Genomic DNA, 8,373 nt, shown 5'->3' on the forward strand with positions numbered 1-8,373 from the left:
AAAATGGGAGGCATATTGATCCCTAGAAAGATTACCATCATCCATTTCTAGAAAATTCTTTACTTTGTTATTTGATTTTTTTAAAAAGATTTTATGTATTTATTTGACAGAGAGAGACACAGCAAGAGAGGGAACACAAGCAGGGGGAGTGCGAGAGGGAGAAGCAGACTCCCTGCTCAGCAGGGGCTCCATCCCAGTACCCCGGGACCACGACCTGAGCAGAAGGCAGACGCTTAACTACGGAGCCCCCAAGCGCCCCCAACAAGTATTTAATGAATGCCTACAATATGACGGACACTGTTAGATAATCGTGATCGCAAAGAGAAAAAGTTACGGTGGCTTCTTTTAAGGGGTCTATTCTTCATGAAAGCACACTTGTTAATTATGCTTTTGCCTTAGTCATAAATACTCTCTATTTACTTATTTATTTGCTCAACTTATATCTATTGATCACTTATTATGTGCTAGGCATGGCTCTAGATGAATAAACAAAATTTCCTGCCATCATGGAGCTGGCATTCGAGTGAGGGGAGATAGGCAATCAACTAATAAGTAAAATATACATCAGAAGGTAGTAAGTGCTATGGAGAAAAGTGGAGACAAGAGGCAGAGGGCTGGGGGAAGGTGGAAGTGGCACTTTTAAATGGGCAGGTCAGCTAAAGACTCACTGACAAGATGACTTTGAATACAGACCTGAAAATATCTATGAAGCTATGTGGAGAAAGACCATATTGGTAGTGGACCAACCATTGCGAAGATCTTGAGGAGAGAGAGTGCCTGGAGGGATAGCAAGGAAGCTGGTGTGGCTAGGGCACAGGTGGGGCACCTGAGGTAGTTGTGAAGACTTTGACCTTGACTCTGCCTGAGATGGGAATACTTTGGAGGGTTGTAAGCAGAGGAGGAGACTTTAAAAGGATCATCTCGGCTGCTGTATCCAAAGTAGACTTTAGGTATGGGGGTTAGAGAAGAAGGTTGAAGCAGGGAAACCAGTTAGGAGACTATTGCCAGAATTTAGGTGAGAGATAATGGCAGCCTGCACTGTGACAGAGGTAGTAAGCGTGGTCAAAGTGTGGAGAGATTATTAAGGTAGAACCCCTAGGCTTTCCTCCCAGATTAGATGTGGGCGGTGGAAGGAAAAAAAGAGAAGTCAAGAATGACACCAAGGTTTTTGACCTCAGCAATTTGGAAGGATGGAGTTAGTATTTATCTAGAGGGGGAAGACTGTGGGATTAAGTCTGTCTTTAAGGGGAAAATCAGAAATTCCGTTTTAGGATTTTTTTTTATTATTATGTTATGTTAATCACCATACATTACATCATTAGTTTTTGAAGTAGTGTTCCATGATTCATTGCATATAACACCCAGTGCCCCATTCAATACGTGCCCTCTTTAGTACCCATCACCAGGCTAACCCATCCCCCCACCCCCCTCCCCTCTAGAACCCTCAGTTTGTTTTCTCAGACTCCATAGTCTTTCCTGATTCCTCTCCCCCTCCGATTCCCCCCCTTCATTCTTCCCTTCCTGCTATCAGACTCAGAATTGTTCCTCTCCACGGAAATCTTTAGTAAAAGGCGAAAGATTTATACGATCTGAAGAGAGACCAGAGTAGGATTAAGTTTGACATGGCTTTTGGACGTGCATGTGAAGCTCTATAGGCAAGGGGATATATAAGGCTGGAGTTTAGGGGAGAAGTCTGAGCTGGAGATAGAAAATTGGGAGTTGTCAGCACGGAGGTGGTTCTTAAAGCTGAGAGATTGCTCGATATCAGCCCAGGAAAGGACAGATGTGAGAACTGAGCCCTGGGGTATACCAACATTCAAGTCGCAGGGGACCAGAAGGACGCAACAAAGAAGACCCCAAAGAGCAACAGGACGAATAGTGGAAAATCACTGGCATCATTTGGAGGAGGCACAAGATCTTATTTTGTTTTGAATTAGATTCACCAGCTTCCCAAGAGCATACTGTACTTGTTTATCAAAAACTTGACAGCAGTGTCTAAAGTGGCATTGTTTCTTTTTACAAACAAACAGCCTGTTTCGTGCTGTGTTTGAGTGCTACTAAATATTTAGAAAATCAGTTGCAAAACTAATTGTCCTTTAGGGAACTCTTTGTATCCCACGCTAGAAGGTCAAGTGCTCTATTTTTTTTAACAATAAACAATCGTTGCTTGAGAGTGGGCAAACTAAATTTCCAGCCCAATTAATTAAATTTTATGTCTTGTTAAGTAAGTATGCATAAGGTGAGATTGCTCAATGGTCAGTTTTAGTGAGGAACCAACTGATATCTGGGGACACGGAAGGTCTTGAGAGCAGGAATAATGTGAATTGAGGGAAATGTCTGAATTATATCACAAGAGTTGTCTGTTCTCTTTGCGTTGAAGTTTTCCAGCTAGCCGAGTTCATTACTTGTCACATAAAGGAGATTAAGTATGTCAACACTGTAGCTGAATAATAGAAATTGTGCAGCAAAAGTATGACCAACCCTAAAGTCTGAATTTTAATTTCTAGGGAGCAGGAGAGAAAGACAGCGAGGAATGGGGAAATGGAGAGTTTTAGCATTCAGGGCCGAATTATGAAAGAGGACTGGTAAACAAAATGGCAAAGCCAAGAATGGAAAAGGTTGATGTGAGCTCACCAAGTACACCGCTCACTTCTTCAGGTTTCCCGCTCTGCTAGATACATTGCTCTTCTCCAGTCTCCCCATCTTGCTAATCTCATAAGTCATTCATCATACTACCTGGCTTGAGCAACTCCTTTATTTCATTGGCCAAAACATTCCTTGCTAAGGAAGGATTCCAAACCAGTTTGGGCAGCAGGACACACATGTATTCGGTATACTAGCCAGATGCCATCTTCCTGCTGCCATGTCTAACAACCCAGGTAAGCCAGACACTGTTAGAGGCTCCCAAATCCATTCTCCACCCCCCACCACTTTCCCCAATAGTAATTGGTGATTTTTAGCAAACACAAGACCACTCAGAGTAAACATTACTTTTCTGAGGCTCCCTTCCCTTTTCTTCTGACAACATACTCATTTTGAGATTCACAAAAAATGGGGCCTCTTTCATGAAACCCACTCTGATTCACATACCTGAGAGATGACTTTGCCCTTCTGTGAATTCTCATGGGATCTCATCTGCACCACTGTTGTGACATTTATAAAAATGTCAGATGTACATTCCCTAACACATCCACTATCTTGTCAACTCTTTGGACACATGAATTGGATTTTGTGTTTGTGAAATCAAGTATTTTGCAAGTAGGAGGCACTCCATCAATATGTTTTCTGTATTAAATTGTGGAAGTAGCTCCTTTCTTACTCTCTCCCCACGGGCTTTGGTCCTCACTCTCCTTGTGTTTTTTTTTCCCCCCCTAAACTTTATTTCTGGTGGAATAAAGACAATATAACTGAACTTGAGCAAATGGAACTTAACAAGGTTCTGCTTTCTTTGTCATTTTTAACATAATCTTCGCCAAGCGAAGGCTCAAAATCATTATTTAACTACTTATATTTTGATTTAAGTCATTGGTTGAGGAAGTTTCCTGAACACATACTCTCATCACGACTCTTTTGTTCGGGAACCTGTGGTAGGCCCCTGTTCCTTTCTGCATCAACTCTGAATTCCACTGAATTATTTTTCAGTTGATTCCTTCCTTCGTTCGGACAACCTTCACTGGTTATCCAAATGAATTGCCACCACATCCAAAGTGAATCTTCACTCTTATCAGGTTCAACTCCTTACCGTCCATAAAACAGACCTGGTGAGCTCCCACCTGTGTTATTCTGTTTATTCTCTTCCTGCATCTGGGACAACTCATTGCTCTAAGTCTCTGGCTGAAATTCTGTTCATGTGTTTGTGGCCTTGCTTAACGCTCACTGCCTCCTTTTAATTTTACTTGAGTCTACCAGCACCTATTGATTACTTTCGTTTCTCAACTTCTTTTGCATTTAGAATGTACCGTTGTTCTTTTTTCATATAATTCCACCTAAAATGATCTCTACTGTTTAAATCTTATATCCTCAGTTAAACCATAAGCTCTTTAAATGTGGGAATACATATATTTGTATTTAATTATAGTTAGTTATATAATCACCGAAAAACCTAGCCCAGGGCTCAGTCCAATAATAGCTATTCAATAAGTACTTATTGATTGATGGACTGATTGGAGAAATATATTCTATAACTTTGAGTTGAATACACACTAATTTTTTATTCTTTTCTGGAAAATGTATTTGTATAATATTTCCAGCTATACATGTAATTTTATTTTTCACATCACTTTGAAATAAACTGAATATTTATTTACTTATATTACTCCATTTTCAAGTGAGTACCAGGGGTAAGCTAGCTCCACAATGAAAATAAAAAATATACATTGACAATTCTCTCTTGAAAATTCAGTTAACATACAAAATTAGCCTGGAGTTAGAAATTGGAGACAATTTGAGAAACTTTTAGTTTTATACTCTTTAGAAGAGCCTAGCAATCCACTTTTGTCTGAAATGCAACTTCACTGAGATAAGTTTCTGTCAGTGCTATGCTAGAAAGTATTGACTGTTGGAAAGCAATCCTTCAGATGCTGCTATAATGATGCAATGATGCTGATTAATAAGTATTCCTCACTAAAATACTTCTTTTATTAAATTTTTTTTTATTATGTTATGTTTGTCACCATACATTACATCATTAGTTTTTGATGTAGTGTTCCATGATTCATTGTTTGCGTATAACACCCAGTGCTCCATGCAGTACGTGCCCTCCTTAATACCTATCACTGAGCCAACCCATCCCCCCACGCCCCACCACTCCAGCAACCCTCAGTTTGTTTCCTGAGATTAAGAGTGTCTTATGGTTTGTCTCCCGCTCTGGTTTCATCTTGTTTCAGTTTTTCCCTCCCTTCCCCTATGATCCTCTGTCTTGTTTCTCACTAAAATACTTCTTAAGGTCTAGAAAGTTTACTATCTTCAGTATGAAAATATTCTCTTGTGGGATCTAATTTACATTTCAGATATATTTATATACACTTTTTTAAAGAATTTTTATTCATTTATTTGAGAGAGAGAGAGGAGAGAGCACGTGAGCAGGGAGGGGGAGGGGAGGAGAAAGAAAGAACCGGAAACAGGCTCCAGACTGACTGCGGAGACTGACGCAGGTTTCCATCCCAGGACAGTGAGATCATGACCTGAGCAGAAACCAAGAGTTGGGTGCTTAACCGACTGCACCACCCAGGGGCCCCTAAACTCTTTTAATAGAGCATACAAAGGTGAAAATATATTTTTAATCCCAGTAAGAGTAACAAGAAACTCAGAATTCACAAGATATAAATTAATCAGATTTTACTGGCTACTAGATACAAAGTGTTCAACACATAACTCCTTTTGTTTTTCAAAATATGATTGTGAAACTTCCATAGCTTTTATACAACATATCTGATTAAGTGACAAAAAGAAGAGAATATTTTCTTTTCCTGATAGAGTAGACTAAGTCTAAAGTCATATTATCACTATAAAAGAAAATTATTAGAAGAGTGGCAGATTTCTACTATCAGCCTAGAAAAGTCTTATTTCAAGTTTGGCCTCTGGAGGTCATTGATCAAGCTGGGAAAGCTATCAACACGGCTTCCTGTGTTTTAAGTAGCTGTTCTGGAGTTGCAAATGGTATGTAACATTTACAATGCAGTTAAGAAATTCACTGTTGGAAAAAAAAAATTATGCTAACATATGACAAATTTTGACTGTAGCGTTCATGGGTCATACTTATCTGTCAGCATTTATAGAAACTGGATTAATCAGAGACCTGATTAATTGGAAAAAATTCAAAAGCATGTATAATTTTCACCTTATAATAAGTCAAGGGCAACCATCTTACAGTCCTTTATAAGACCACACAGCCACATTTATGAACAAGATTCATGCCATTTCAGATCAGAATTTTAAGGGTTTTGGTCATGGTCATTAACAAATTTGCATAAGAAATGATTACTTATTCTGATAATGCATTGTTAGGTATTAATTTAAAACAATATAGAGGCAAACTAAGTTTCCAAGCATGAAAATATGTAATATTCCAAATTGATTTAAAATTTGGAAATATCACCATTTCATTTTAACTGGTAGGTCTAAAGTGTATATTTCTCTTAAAGCAACTGATTTACAAGACTCTAAAAATGATTAATTGTGTTGTATAAGGCAATGCCACACCTTTTCTCAAATTGATCTTAAGTATGTGTTTCTCAGCTTATCCTTAAGGAGTCTCTGGCATGTTATTACAGTGATTTCTGATATTACCATAAAGGGAAATACTGAAGACACACAGTTGTTTTCAGGATTGATACTCTCCAGTGTTTTTAAGTGCTCTTTGCTTATTTTGGGGGCTTTTTAAATTTGGAACCAATTACGGCTTGGACCTGTGTTTGACTGTATTTAGGCAAGAATGTGTGTTTGCTAAGAAATTTAAATTTATTAGCAATTTAATGTAATTGTTAGTTAAAGATACTTTAAATTTCACTTCATCTTTCCAACCTTGTCTTCTAATGAAAGTTGTTTTTTTTTTTGTGAGCTGATTGTCATTTGAGTCTGATAATCTAATTTCTTTTCATTTGAATAAAGAGAGAAAGCCAACACTAACACATGAAAACCCAGAACTCAGGAGTGAAACCAGGATACCCATATCTTTGTAGTATATTAGAGCATGTGTAGAGGACGCCTCCAGAATGGCACCCAGTGAGTAATCTTCTGGTTAACATGCCCGTGGGTAACCCCTCGAGTTTGGCAGAGCTTTGTGACTCATTTCTAATGACTAGAGTACAGCAAAGTGATGGCGTGTCACTTCCAAGATTAGGTTATGAGAGCCTGTTGCTTTCCTTTTAGGTTAACTGTTTCTTGCTCTCCCTTAAATTCCTCGCTCTGAGGAAAGCCAGCTTCCATGTTGTGAGCTGTGCCACGGAGAGGCCCGTGGAGTGAACTGATGGAGGCCTTTGGTCAACAGCCAGGGAAAGACTGGGGCCCTCAGTCCAACATCTCACAAGGAACGGAAGTCTGCTAACACCCACACAAGCAAGCTTGGAAGTGGGACCTTTAGCCCCAGGTGGACCTTGAAATGGTTGTGGTCCTGGCCAACAGTTTGACCACAGTCTCATGAGAGACTCCAAACCAGAGCCACCCAGCTAAGCAGCCTGAAGATTTCTGACTCTCAGAAACTGTGAGATAATAAATGTTTGTTGTTTTAGGCTGCCCAGTTTTGGGATACTCTGTTAATGTAGCAATAGAAAGGTAACACAGAAGGTAACTTCTGACACTTCAATAAAGCCCATTGGAAGGAGGCCCAGAAGGACCAATTTTAAACTACATTCTACTCCATAACTAGTAGTGTCATAGAATATATAGAGTAGGAATTCACCAAAACTCAGATATAGCATCTTATATTCCTTAATGTGAGATTTCACTTTCCAGAAGTCAGGAAAGAGCCTAAGCTCTGCTGTCACCTTGCCTGGGCTTCAATCTCCACTCTACTGGTATTTAAGTGTGTAAATTTGGACAAGTCAATTTGGACAAGCTGGCCTAAGACTCATTTCTTCATTTTTTAATATATGTAATGATAGTAGTGTTGTGAGAACTCAGTGAGAGAATTCATTTAAAGGGCCTGGCACCTCATACACACTTAACAATGTAAATTGCCATTATTATCACCATCAGGTCAGAGTAAAGACAGTGGCAGATTCATGAAGAATATTTTTTCTTCACAGCCTGAAAAAGAGCCACTGGCTCTTTGTAGGATGACTAGGTTCCTATTCTACAGGGAACTCTTGCTCTGCGGCCCCACTCCGCCTGCAGAGTCTCGCCCCAGACCGGAAGCTTCCCAGGAGCCATTTTCCAAGCTGGCAGATAATATTCCTTCAGAGCATCTGGGTGATTCTCTTGCTGCCAAGTCACTTAAAAGCATGAGTAGCCATCTAATTAGCAAATTTTAAAGTGTCTATAAATGTGTGTTTCATGAAATGTAATCATAAGCAAAGATTCAGCCTCATGGCTTTATTATCAGCAGATTTTTTACCCCAAATAGTATTAACCTGCTTCATCATCCACTTTGTTACCAAGAACAATTCTCCTAAATGCTTTCTTTTCCCACCCCCTGCCCCGCATCTCACCCCCAAATCAAACCTGCTGTCAAAAGCACTATCAGCATTGATCATATTCAAAAGACTGGGGCCACGGAGCAAACTTTCCCCACTGTCCACACTTCCCTCCACCCCCTTAAATAATCTTAAATAATAGTCCCTCCACCCCCTTAAATAATCTTAAATAATAGTCTCATCTTAAACAATCTCAGATAACATCGCTGACATTTGGGTATGAGTTTCTCACCTTGCTATA

At 39.4% G+C, this 8,373-nt stretch overlaps 1 pseudogene; it reads right to left on the reverse strand.

Annotated features, from left to right (window-relative positions):
- Nucleotides 1–1,521: 1,521 nt before the first annotated feature.
- LOC113923191 lies at nucleotides 1,522–1,609 on the reverse strand (annotated as a pseudogene).
- Nucleotides 1,610–8,373: the final 6,764 nt, after the last annotated feature.

This window comes from Zalophus californianus, chromosome 9 (assembly GCF_009762305.2).
Source record: "Zalophus californianus isolate mZalCal1 chromosome 9, mZalCal1.pri.v2, whole genome shotgun sequence".
Classification (NCBI taxonomy): Eukaryota; Metazoa; Chordata; class Mammalia; order Carnivora; family Otariidae; genus Zalophus; species Zalophus californianus.